The following is a 14,257-nucleotide window of genomic DNA, read 5'->3' as shown; positions in this document are numbered from 1 at the left end:
GAGGAAGAACTACGATTTTTTAAAAAAAAACTAGGGAAAGACGACCATCAGAGATATAATTAGATCAAGGGTCAAACTTCACTTGCAAACTTTCCAGGGAGTATATAGATAGCTGAGGATTAAAACGTATCAAATCTAATGTGTGCCATCCAGAATCACAGGGTGCACTGGAAAGGCGACGTCAATTATTAAAGACTATGTTGAGGTTTTATGGTTCGGAGTAGCCAGATATTTCCATTAGGGAGTTGTGTCAGTGCTGTTTGTGATCTGACATATATCGAAAGAATCCACAAAACTAAAACTATGTGAGACTAATTTTGGGCAGAAAGAAAGAGGACCATTAACATTTAATAATGAAAAATTTAGAAGTCAGATTACAGAGACCACGCATTTGGACGATGTGTCAAATTTTAGAATTGGACTAAGTAATGGTGGAGAGTTGTCGAGACAGCACTTAAAAGTATTGCAGCAAATTTTGAATCAGGAAGTGTATGAGAAACAAAAAAAACCGCAATTTTGCCACTGGGAACAATGTATTTCTTTAAATTTCATTAATCATTAAAACTTTAAAGCAAGGTTTAGAAGACCTTATCAAATTGAAAGGAAATTGAGTGAGGTTAGCCACTTGATAGGAACTCCTGGCGTGAAGGAATCTCACAGAACATGTGATGGGAATATGCGCTAATGGTATTTTGGCAGAGAACGAACGCAAGGGTAGAATGTGTTATTGACTACAACACACTGCGAAAAATCAATTTCAGAGAATTCTGCATTGGACGTTTCTGAAATAAAATTGGACAATGAAAAAGTTGTCCAATATTGGTAAAGTTATTCAGTTCTCTTCCAGAAGAAAATCGTAAGAGTTATTACACTGGCATGGGGAGATCTGCCGAAATAAGCTGGGAATTCCTAGACTAATTGTAGATAATGTAAATATAGGAAGTGCTGTTCTGATTTTGTAACATCCTTGCAGGCATAACCCTATAAAGTTGGTGCAAGTTCATAAGGAGATGTCACGTATGCTACAAGACGGCATAACCGAAGTGAGTTTCAATGAATGGAGTTCACCCATCATCATGGTGCCAAAGCCAGGTAAGACCCAACAGTTATGTGTGGACTATCACAAAGTCAATGTTGTTAGAAAGACTGGTGCATATACGCATCTGAAGTTGGAGGATTGTGTGGAAGAGATTGGAAGAGCAACTTACATTTCCAAGTTGAATTTCCTCAAAGGTTACTGGCAGTCAACTTTGTCAGAAAGATCAAAGGCAATTTTGTAACGCCAACTGGACTGCAGAAATTTAAAGTAATGCAGTTTGTACGGAAAACACTTCTCTCATATTTCAGAGGTTAACGGATAAGATAATTGTCTGATACACAACTGTTTGATGTGTGTTGTGCCTGGTGACATTCAGTCTCTCATGGATTGGTTTTTTGGTTAGTTGAAATGTATGACACGTCTGGCAAAATTCAACTACATTCATCTGCATTCCAGGCCAGTGAAAATGTGTTTGTATTTTAGCCTCCGTTTTGCTCACGCCAAAGTGATATCCAATTTGTGGCACATGCGGCACTCGCTGCACCACTGTTCTGTACCCTACTGGGAAAAAAACCATTCTGCCCATTTCTCACATGCTTGAATATATGTTAGTCTCCATGTCCTCCTTAACATATCATTTGCTAAGTAATAACACGCAGGGATGCATTCACTCTCCTCCCAAATATGTCTTCTGATCCAAGTGCTTTAATTTTTCATCTTTCTGCTGGAACTCAGTAGCATAGCTGAGCTGAATATACCTGCATTTTTAACGTTTGTCCCCTGCTGTGTCCTACTTACTTGACAATAAAAAAAATGTAATATTGATGTATTGTGTAGGTTCCCTACACCCAATAAAAGATGGGAATAAGTATTAATTACCATAAATGAATGTAAACATATTTCAACGTCCTAATCCGTGCCTTTTGATTTATCCTGCTTTCAATTGTGAGTCTGTGATCGTGTAAAGACACAATCTGGGAAAATTCCTTTATCAACGTCCTCCATTGCCACTGTTGCCTACAGCTCGACTGGCTTTTCAACTGGAGTATGAAGCAGGCTTGCTGGTGATTGAGCTATATCATTTGCAAGCACAAATTGTATTCTTGGAGCTGAGAGTTTGTCCAGAACTCACTACAAACTCCCCACTCTTTTCTGCCCACTCTAGCCTCACTGTATGTAACAGAGCAATGTTTCGTCCCACCATGAATTCCCGTACACATAGTCCTTCAGGAGTACACATTTCTCCATCCTTCTGATCACAGACTGAGACGATCCTGTGTCCCTTAATATTGTTACCTGTCGATCTACTACTCCTGGCCAAGATAAATGAACTTTAACTTTGCAGGTATATTTTTCAAGCAGACATGGCACTTTACCCTTAGCAACCTCTGATCTGTTTGTGCACTCTGATGCAGCTTTCCAGCCTCAACATTGCTGTCTATTACCATGCCAACAGAACATCCAGGCTTGTTTTGTTTTCCTTCATTTGACTTTACAGTGCTTTCCATAGTTCTCCAATACTGATTTCATGTGGCCTACTCTGTTGCAATGGAAACCTCAGATCTTGTTCCCTTGAAGGTTTTCCTATTTACCCTGTGATAAGTTATTCTCATGATCTTCACAGAGATTTAATTTTCCCTTTCCACGTGAGGATTTCTCTTTGCCCAATTTCTATCCCTCAGTCTTAAAATGATTCTGGAAGCCCATCCTTGTTTTATGAACCAGTTCATTACAATCAGCCATTTCAGCTGCTAACCTTGTGGTTTTAACAATATGCTCTTCCAGAGTAATCTTATCTTCAGCCATTATCTCCAGCGTTTTAATGTGAATTCCTTTCATAATTGCCAATTTCTGAAGTTCAAACTCTGTCCCCCTTTCTCTCAGCTCTGCTGCTCTCTCCTCTTCGAATCGTACCTGAAACTGCTTGAAATCTAGTGTCTTTTCCTTATCTCTCGCGTCTGACTCAAGCTGCTTCATATTCAATTAACGTTTAAACATCTCCGCAGATTCTCATGACTTTTCCAGCTGAGTTAAATGCTGAGCTACTGCAGGGAATGACCTCTTTTTTCCTCACAGAAGGAGGCAAATACAACCCCAGCAGTTCTGAATATTCCAGAATCCTGGCCTATATCAGTTTTTTGTAAAACTGCCAACTTTACATTGTCCATAGCCAAACAACTCTTTGTACCTAAATGAGACATTGCTTTCCCAAGAACTGTCTACGACAATCCAAATCAACACCCGAAATAAAGACGCAAGCACATATCGGTTGCTCTTTTAATCCATCAACTATCTTCCAATTTGTTGTGTGCTAGGCTAAACAATTCAAAACGTTATTAAGCAGACAACCCAGATCGTAACATTGTATTCTTTTTCGTTAAGCGTACAGTGAAATTACTCAATTAGCTAATTACAAAAAATATTCACAAAATGACGGATTGAAAAAGAAAAAAACAGAATATAGAATACCCACTTAGTCTATCCAAAGTAGACTGAATTATGCTGTTCTGAAAGTAGACAACATTCCTAAAAAAAAAAAGCACATTAAACATAGTAAAAATGAAACAGAAACTTACGGGAAAAAATAGAATGAAAGAAGGAGAGAAGTTATTAATTAGTGCACCACTGCTGCAGGATCTAAAAACCGGAATTCAGCATTCCAGAATGACCACTCTTTTACCATTATACAGTTCATTTCTAAAACATAAAGTCTTTGGCCTCAAGCCTCAGCTGTTGATGGAGAAAAAAAAGGCCTCACAGCGAAGAATTACATCACTATAACACTTCATCTGATTCGGAGCCTGAACTGATTTACAATGCCTTTGATAAAAAAAAAGTCAAGACACTTAATCCTTGAGGAAAAGTACAGCTCGTTGTTTTTTTTAAAAGAGAACATCTTTGTGACAGCGCAGTCTGTCCAAGCAATCTTCGTAACTGAAATTCTACGAACAGACAATGTCCTGATAAATCTGGTCTGCACAGTTTCCAGTGCTGTCACATCCCTGCTATAATGATAATTGCAGAAAGACACTCAATACTCCATCTAGAGCCGATTGAGCAAATGAACTTAACAACTTAGAAATCCACAGAAACTGCACTTTTTCAATAATGTGACTTTTGCACAATACTGCGCCGTGGAGAAAGTGAGAACTGCAGATGCCAGAACTCAGAGTCGATAGTGTGGCGATGGAAAACACAGTTGCTCAGGCAGCATGCGAGGAGCGGGAGAATTGCAGTTTCGGACATAAACACCTCATCAGGAATAAGGTTTGAGGTCGTGGGGACTGAGAGATAAATGGGTGGTTTGGGAATTTGGGGGCGTGATAGCTGAGAAAGTGATGAGCAGATAAAGGTGGAAAATAAGATACGAGTTCTGCCAGGTGGTGGTGTGGGTAGGCTGGAAAGGTGACGTGCAGGACATAAGGGCAATGCTGAGTTGGAGTCATGAAACTAGAATAATGTGAGCGAAGGGTGATTGAGGAAACTTGTGATCCTATGTGGCATCAAGGTCCCAAGTGGAAAATGAGGCCTTCTTCTTTCAGGCGTCAGGTGTTTAGAGAACGTCAAAGAAGGAGGCGCAGGACCTGCATGGGCTTGGCAGATTTAGAGGTAGAGGATGATTTACATCGGTGATGAGCTTCCAACTGCATATCCAAAATATCATTACGAACATGTTGTTACATCTCAGGAACAGTATCTGACACTACCCCCATCTAAGTAGAAGGCGAGGATTGCAGATGCGAGAGATTGTAGTCAGGAAGGATAGTGCTAGAAAACACAGTGGTTAGGCAACATCTGGGGACTATGAATGTCAATATTTCGAACATACCTAGCGAAGAACTTATGCTCAAAAATCGATTTTCCTTCTCCATGGATGCTGCCTTACCAGGGGTACTTTTCAGGATCCACGCTTTTAACTCGACACCACCTCCACTCAACTGCTTTAGAAAATTAAGATGCACCTGTCACCACTCAGTTGGTTCTTCTGCCGCATGCGAGAAAAACTGCAACATTCTTTTCCCCATAAATATCAGGTCATTCAGTTCACTAAAGAACAGAAAACTGCAGAGGCTGATTATCTGAGGGGAAAAAAATGTTATAGAATTCTGCATTCTCTCAGTGCAACTGAATGTTTGAATATAAAGTTGGTAAAGGAAAAGAGAAATCTGCAGTTTAATAACCGCTACATTCTGTTTCTCAAAGGAAAAACGAGTTTCATCAACTGGAATGTTTCAATCAGGCAATGCATGCTAACCCTGTCAGGTACTGAGAGGAATGGTGGAATAGATAGTGGCTTCGCCTTGCTGAAAAGATGAAAAATATTAATTTGACTTCCGAAACAGTTGATGCTCCTGCAGAAAAATCAACGTGACTCATATCCCAGCACAGCCATTTCGGTGAGTATTTCAGAGTCCTGCAATATCACACTTAATTTAAAAGATCTTTATTGATTGTTCCTTATAAATATGGCATTCTCCATTTCATAGTGCATTGGACAATATTTTACCCACTCACTTTCTCATTGGTACATCACTCAATTTCAGTACACCTAATGTTCCATACACGACCTATCTACCAAACTGCTTTCACGAAGAAAATGTTTATTTTTAAAACAAAGACTAAGCTTAACCAATACCTGTTGGAAATCAACCATCATTCTGTCACTCTCTATACGTTGTTTAGTGTGACTCAGTGCCTGTCACGTAAAATCTGTGCCCTCCAATTTTGAACTTCACCATCATGCAAAAACAATTTCGGCCAGTTGCCTATCCATGCCCCTCATGATTTTGTAAACGGTGAGAACGTGGAGCGCTGCCTGGAACATTCCAGCGAAAAATCCCCTGCCAACCCTATCTCCACGCTTATCTCAAGGCCTCGGCTCCCCCCAACATCCTTGCCAATCATCTGTGAGCAGTTTCAATTTTCACAAAATCCTTCCTGTAGAAGTTGACATAATTGGAAACAGTATTCTAAATGTCATCTCACCAATGCTCCATATCGCCACAACATGACATTCCAATTTGGACAATCGAATTTCTGACGAATGACGAAAAGCGTGCCAAGTACTTTCTTCACCACATTGACTCCTTGTGGCACCACTTTATCTGTTTTTATAAATTTTGCCTTGACTGATAAAGTTGTGATTTTCACTATGTTCTGCTGCCTTCACGGATATGTGGACCAACGTGCAAAGTCTCTCTGTTCCTGTGGGATTCCTCGTGTCCTGTCAATCATTGAGTAATCCGTTGACATGTTACTTTCAATGTGCACCACCTCATGTTTTTCATGGTTAGTTTCAACATCCCTTCTCTGAATTTGACATTTTATAAATCCAATTCTGAGCTCCTCCTTCCTAAAAGGATCTTCCTCACTATTTACCATTTTGCTAATATTCGTATCATCGACAACTCTGCTTATCATTTCCTCATAAGTTATTCTATATTCTTTACACACATTCACAAACGACATGGGACCGAGCATTCATCCTTGTGTCACACCATTGAATGCCAGTTCCAGTCACATAAACAACCTTCTATCACCATCCTGTGTCTCGTACCACCACCAATTTAAGTTTGGTTCCAACTACCAGGGGACCTTAAATCCCTTTTCACTTGTATCCTCTTACCACTCTTTAGAGTGGTATCGTGTTGAAGGCTATGTTGAAATCCACACAAACAACATCAACTTCACTACCCTCGTTAAAAAAAAACCTGATCACTTTCCAATAAAATGTATTTAATCCAATCTGTTAGGTATGGCATTCTGTAACAAAACCGTGATGACTCTCCCTGATGAAACCTTGCCTGGTGAAGTGGCAGTTAACTCTTTCCTTCAAGGTTTGCTCCAAAAGGTTTCCTTCAACTGATGTGAGACTCACTGCTGTGTGATTCTCTGGTTTATCTCTCCCAATCTTGCCTTAGTCCAGTCTACTACAACCTCAAAGATGAAAGTAAACCATTGCTCAGAATACCTGCAATTTCATCCTTTGTCATAGAAAGGAACATAAGATACAAGTTCGTACTGAATTGGGAATATGCCCACTTCAATCCGGAAGAACCACGACCACTTCCTCAGTCCCTATGTCAAACTGCTTAAGAACTTTTCCGTCCCTCCTCCTGCATTCTGCCCGTATATCTTACCACAAGAGGACTGTTCGCTCGCTGAACAAGTAAAGTGATTCAGTCAGTTACTCCATTTGCTGACACGACTGTACTATCACTCTGGGGGAAGATCATTCAGATATTTTAACTAGAATACCCTGTATGAAGCATTTGTGGTTATGAAATATTTTGCTTTGATAGCCACAGGGTATTACAGTGACAAATGGTTGAATTTTCTCCAACTGAAAAACATTGACTTAATTCCAACTCTTGTGGAGATTCCTATCTGTTCACATCTGACATGACGGAGATTTTGCTCTCTGTTGTTTATCATATCCAGAACAGAGCTACGGCACAAATCCCAAGCACATGATTTCTATTTTCATTGACCGATGAAGTCGATGCCAGTGGCTCACATTGTAATGGGATTCATCAACAAGAGAAACTTTCAGGATGAAAACAGTTCCGTCTTATGTGCAAGGGGTCATTACAGAAGCACAGTAACAAGCTTCCTCAGGGTCAAGACCAAAAGATGCTGGAAAGAGAAATCAGATTTAACATTTTCGGTCCAGTGACCCCGTCCTTGGCACTGATGGTTTCCAGGAAAACTTCGGTCCATACACAGAAGATATGTGGGGGCGCAGTTATTAGGAGGAAACGAGATGTCGGGATAGATCCGAAAGAGAGACGAACAGTTGGACATAGGAATTGATAATGATCCGTTTGGAGCATTAACAACTGTTCACAGAGACTGTTTATGACTAACCAAAGGTAGTGCGTGACTAAGCCTGGTGAGTGTGTCGGGGCCAATGCATGGGAAACTTCAGGCCTCTAAAATGACTGAAATTGATTTGGAGGATCGTGAGGGTCCTCAAGCAAAAAATGGTCTGCTGCTCATTCAGCATGCGCTAAGCTATGGTGGAAACTGCAGTAAGACTGAGATAGAGACGTTCGCTCTGAAACATGGTTCTGTGCTAAAGGAGCAGTGAACTGGAAGCTTGGGGACATTTTTGGCGATAGAACTTGGCATCCTGCAAACGGTCATTCAATCCACACTTCGTTTCCCAAGGTAGTGGCGACCATAATATGAGAAATAGACTAGATTGTGCGAACCGAAGGGAAAGTATTGCTTCACTTGGAAAGTGTATTTGAGCACTTGTATACTAAGTAGGGAGGTCAGAAATGGACAAGTGAGGAGAAGCAAGAAGCAAGAAGTAAGGATACCGTAGAAGATATTATTATAAATATTTTTAATCAATGAGTAAGAATGCGACCATAAAGGCACGAAACCTGAATACTCATGCTTTTCGGAAGAAGGTTGGAGATATAACGGCATAAATCATCACAGATGAATACGATTTAATACACATTGCACAGAATGGAGACAACATAGTCAATAGTGGGAGGTATATATTGACTGGTATGAGACAATTTGGAAGGACGGCAAGGATGGTAAGGAAGGTGGTGGAACTCAAACATTGAAGGACAACGTCAGACCGATGCTGACAGATGATATAGGTTCAATGGAGACTGAGTTTGAATCCATTTGGGAGGAAATTAGAAGTTCTAAGATGAAAATGTCACTGATTGTCGGAGACTATCCGCCTCCAATTTTTAAGATCACATTGGGGAGGACAGTAAACAGAGACATAAATAACAAATGAAAAGATGGTATGGCAATTATCATGCGGGAATTTAATCAATGTGTCGATCGGTCGAAGTAGCTCAGTCACTGTAGCCTTGACGAGGATAGTGTGAGTGTATCTGCAATAGATTCTTTAAATAATGTGTAATGGAACAGGCCAACAAGGGGAGAGGTTAAATTAGATTTAGTGCTGGGCGATGAACACGGCAAGATGTTAGATTTGGCGATAGGTGAGCACTTTGGTGATAGTTGCCAAAATTCAGTTATGTTTACTTTACATTTCAAAGGGATAGGTATACACCGGACTGCAAGCGCTATTGCTGGGGGAAAGAAAATTGCAATGCGATTAGATAAGGTTACGCATTCATAGGTTGGGCAAAGATACGACATGAAATGGCTAGAATTGAAGTATGGAGCTTATTCAAGGAGCAGGTTCTGTGTGTCTTTGATAAGTAGGTACCTGTCAGAGAGGCAGGAAATTGTCAAACACAGGAGCCATGATTACTGAGGAAGTTGAATCTCTTGTTGAAATGAAGAAGGCTTGTGTTCCCATGAGATGTGAATGCTCAGTTAAGGAGATTGAGATTTAAAGTTAAACAGGAAAGGCCTGAAGAGAGACTGAAGGCGAGCCAGGAGGGAACTGAGAAATTGTTGACAGATAGGATAAGAGAAAATCCTAAAGCTTTCAATCGGTATGTGAGGGCTAAAAGAATGAATGTAATAAAATGTGGCCAATGAAGGACAGTCATGGTGCGTAGTGCGTGGAGTCACAAGCGATGGGGGAAACACGAAAGCAATGTCTTCAGTCAGGTTTCGCAGAGGAAAAACAAAATGTTGTCGAAGACAATAGTGAGAAACAGGCTACGAGATGAGATAGGACTGAAGTTCCCAAAGACAAGGCGTTACAAGCTCTGGAAATGTGAACATTTATAAATTCCCCTGAGCCGGATGGGATTTATCCTAGGATTCGCTGGGAAGCTAATAATCAGATTTCCAAGCCTTCCACTTTGATATTCATGTTGTCATTGTCCAAGGTTAGAGTACCAGAACACTACAGGATATTAAAAGTTGCACTCTCAATCAAAAAGGGGAGTAGAGAAAACCCTGGAAATTATAGACCATTGACCCTTCCGATAGTTGTGTGTAAAGTGTTGGGAGAGTTCCATGAGATAAGATTTGTAATCATCTCGATTGGAATAAATTTATGATGGAAAGACTGATAGGAAAGACATACAACCCACTTACCATCCTGATCTGGAAATATATTGCCGTTCCTCCAGAATCACTGGGTCAAAATTGTGGATTCACTTACCTATAATTTGGATCTGCCGACAGCACACAGAAACGATGGTTCAAGAAGGCAGCTCATCATCACCTTATCCAGTCAAATCAGGAATGAACAATAAATGCTGACCTGTTCTGGAATACCCACATCCGATGAAGAATAAAAATCATATGCTTTGGTGTTCTGAGGATTCTCTCTTATTGAGATACTTCTGGATTTATTTGAGGGGTATTCAAGATGAGGATTTGCTGTTGGGAAACTGAAACGCAACATTACATCAGAATTTGAAGGAGTTGCTTTGTTCCATGTAGGCTGAACCTGACCGGCCTTGGAAAATGAAAGCAGAAAGCTACATTCACAGGGGAGTGAAAATATTCACTATCTGAAATGTCGATGCATAATTGGAGGTCCGCTGGAGAGAAACCGCGGAAACGTGGTGACGATTCAATTAATGTCTTCCCTGAAAATTCATCAGGGCAACCACACCGGGGGAAAGCCATTCACTGTTTAAAGTGTGGAAAGGGAGTTGCTCAGTTGTCTAGCTTGTTGACTCACCAGTGGGTTCACACGGACAAGAAACCATTTAATAGCCCAGAGTATGGAAAAGGCATTAAAAGGTCTCACGAACTGCTGTACGATCAACGTGTTCAGGCCAACATTCAAGTATTCTCAGAGGAAATGGGTTTAGGCCGTCATTTGATCTCACTTTACAGCTGCGAACTCAGTGGAGAGAGGACGTTCGCCTGTTCTAAGAATGGGGAAGGATTCTTTCAGTCATTCAGTCTGCTGAGGCACCATTGAGTTCACACAGAGGAGAGACCATTCGTTCGTTGTGATTTGAAATAATTAATTGATTCTGGCAATCTGCTGAAATACAAACGCGTTCATACTGGAAAGAGACCATTCACCTGAATGTATACAATTTGCCTTTGAATGGAAAAGTGAACCAGAATTGACTTTCTGGGTGTACCGCTACACTAAAGAAGGCATTTGCTAATTCCACTGTCCGGTGGAATTTGGGCTAATATAATACAAGGATTAAGAACATTTGGGGAGGGCGGAACAACAGCATAATTGACTAACTGCAGGTCTTGTACAAACCTCCATTTCCCCGCTTCACCTGAAATGTTTGCCTTTTTGACTGGAAAAATGGGGGCTCTCATTGGTGATTATCCACAGGGAATTATCACTTCACACTTCAGGAGGGATTCAAAGATTGGAGTAATGCCTTTTGCAGCCTCGGGTTTTAATTGGCTTTGTGTTCTGCAAGGACGAGACTGAGACTTCGGGCTTATTCTTTTGGTTTCACAGCTTCGTATGAACCCCACATCACGTTTGCCTTTTGCCTTGCACTCAGTATGGACCGTTCTTAACCTTTGGTCCGAGACATCTACCACAGGTCAACGCTAGGCTACCCCCTTGGTGAGGGTTACCTGGACAGCCCTATCTGCCTGAGTTAGCCAGTTTAATTTCTCCATATATGTCCTTATATCTGCATCGAAGCAGATACGCACATTGTCCCTGAAGATACAAGCTTTCGTTTTTTGTGCCAGTAGTAGTACCCCTGGTCCCAAATCCTGCCACCTGTCACTGGATGTGTTCGCCAATGGTACTTGAGGAAAGGAGCGTTCCACATCAAAAAGATAGGGTCTACTTGCCTCACAGATATTTTGGATAAGTTTACATTGCCTGCACATCTGTGATCGTTCTAATAAAATTGGACAATAATAACTGATCTGGTCCAAACAATCTCCTAAAACAATCCTTCTCCTATGATTTTTAAGGGCCATGACAGTGTGTGCGTGCTGTGCAGTGCCTCATATCTCCAGCATGAAAATCGGTGTTTATGGGATTTACATGGTTACTTGCTACCTGGGCGAGAGAATCGCTCACTGAACATATGGCTCTCTGGGTAATCATCACTCATAGCCATGCATCAGGTGTCGTGAGTCGGGTTTTACAGCCTGCGCTGTTCAATCTTCTTTTTGTATTACCTGCAAGCCTGTCGGGGTACTGCACAAATCCGACACCAGCCTCACTATGAGATCGCCAGCCATCAGATTTAAAGGACAGAATTCCGAGAAATGAAATGAGAATTGGAATGTTACACAATTACTGGTTTCACACAATAGGGGTGCGGTTAATCTCTCTCCTGTCACGAATCCTATTGCATCCATTTCGTCGACTCTCTCAACTGCCTAGATTTAACATCTGATTATGTTGCCCTTGTATCTAACAAAAAGGTAACTGGTGCATCTTCCACATATAATACGTTTTCCCTTGACAATAGAATTCGCTTTTTCTTATCAACTTTCCTCAATGTCAGGGACCTGAAACATTCGAGTTCCTTCCCAGATACGGAGTTGTTTTTTTTCAAATTCCTTGTCTGGTGATATGGTCGTTTACTGGCCTGTAAGTCTGCTATAAGTTCGGTTTAACTTTACATTTTTTTTTCTTTCTGTCTGCAAAACTTGCCTCTGCAAAGTCAGGTTCTTACTTCTTTGTTTCCCTGTGCTTTTATTGGTTTCAAAATAAATGCTAATTTTCCATTTCTATGGACATCACATTATTTTCACAGGTAGCTACAACAGCGAGGGCCGAAGTGCCTGCACTTCCTTTTAACGTTCTATGTAGTAAGCTACATTTCTTGCTGGTTTCTGATGTCTCTCCTCACTGTGGAAACTTCCAGTCACATCTTCCAGAGATTTGTCTGCACTTCATTTAATAGAGGCAACTGTATTGTCTACTCAGAATGTGATCTCTCTGCAATGGAGAGAGGAAAACAGAGTCGGTGACAAAACTGAGAGCACTTACGTTCTGTCCAGAATCAACAAAAACTAACCCGATCTCCGAGTCTCCTGTAACTTCAACATTACACTGTGTTCTCACCCTTCATGCTCTTTGACTGTATTCCTGATGAAGGGCTTTTGCCCAAAACGTCGATTTTACTGCTCCTTGGATGCTGCCTGAACTACTGTACAATTCCAGCCTCACTCTAATCGAGACACTGTGTTCCCAGGCCACTATTCCGGTCTCTGGTTTGCTGCAGTGCTCCTTCAAGGAATAACACTAGCTGGAAGACCTGCAACTCATTTTATACAGACAGACCATGCAAACCTTAGGACTCAACATCGAGTTCAATCATTTTAGAACCCTTCCACCCTCTTCCACATTCTTCACCCACCCTTCCATCCCATCAGTTCCGAAGACAGATCATTGGACTCGAAATGTTAACTTTCCTTTCTCATGAGATATGGACACGAGCTGTTGATTTTAACCATACCTTTTGGCTTTACTTCAGTGAACTTTGCTTGTCCGTTGTAACCACCAGACTTCTGGAAGCGTCTGATTGCAGGGTGAGATATTCAGAGGAGGTGACAAGAATGGCAAGGCCTGGACCATTCCCATTGTGAAGGTAGACGAGCTAGGTTGGGGGTGTTTATCGAAGAGCAGGTTAAGGCTGTTTGAGTTAACCGATTAACGTGCACATTTTATGAAGAGGATAGATATGTATGAGAGGGATCAGCCTGTGTTGGGAAGGAATAGAGTGACATAAATGAAATACAGGAGACAAGATGTTTTTAGGAGATTTTGGGAGAATGCTTTCACCAGTAGAGTGTTGCTTATCTGGAAAACATTATCTGAGCATGTGGTAAAGCTAAGTATCATGAGAACGTTCCAACAGTCTGTAGTCGAACACTTGAAGAGCCAGAGCACACGTGGATAAGGTACAGGCACTGGAACGTGTGACGAGGACAGACAGATGCGAGATGGTTGTCCTGAACGCAATGGGTCGAAGGCAAATTTGTGTGCTAAACAAAGTGCAATAGCGCGGCTCTGTAGCGCAATGGATAGCGCGTTGGACTTCTATGTCAATGACTGGTCAGGTTGCAATTCAAAGATTGTGGGTTCAAGTCCCATCAGAGTCGAATTTTGGTTTATGGTTTGGAAGGTGGTCAGAGCAGACTCGGCTGCTCATCTGCAAAACCAACAGTATTCATGCAGAAACTCAACTGTCCCGAAAGGGAACATTTTACTCTCACAAGTTTAAATTTTCGATGTCAATAAACATCTGTTAGTCAGTAGGCAACACGATGATGTGTATGGGCTGGAAAAAGACACAAAATTGTTGTGTCAGCCATGATGATATGGAATCACGGAGCGGGACGAAATCGGTATTAACAATG

General features: G+C 41.2%; 1 non-coding gene across 1 annotated transcript; it reads left to right on the top strand.

The window, feature by feature from the left end:
- The first annotated feature begins 13,903 nt into the window (after nt 1-13,903).
- On the top strand, nt 13,904-13,999 carry trnar-ucu (transfer RNA arginine (anticodon UCU)). Its single transcript has 2 exons — nt 13,904-13,940; nt 13,964-13,999. It is a non-coding gene; the product is annotated as a tRNA-Arg (tRNA).
- Nucleotides 14,000-14,257: the final 258 nt, after the last annotated feature.

Source organism: Hemiscyllium ocellatum, unplaced genomic scaffold, assembly GCF_020745735.1.
Source record: "Hemiscyllium ocellatum isolate sHemOce1 unplaced genomic scaffold, sHemOce1.pat.X.cur. R18, whole genome shotgun sequence".
Classification (NCBI taxonomy): Eukaryota; Metazoa; Chordata; class Chondrichthyes; order Orectolobiformes; family Hemiscylliidae; genus Hemiscyllium; species Hemiscyllium ocellatum.
Note: the sequence above shows the minus strand (reverse complement) of the source record. Positions and strands in the feature narration are given on the sequence as shown.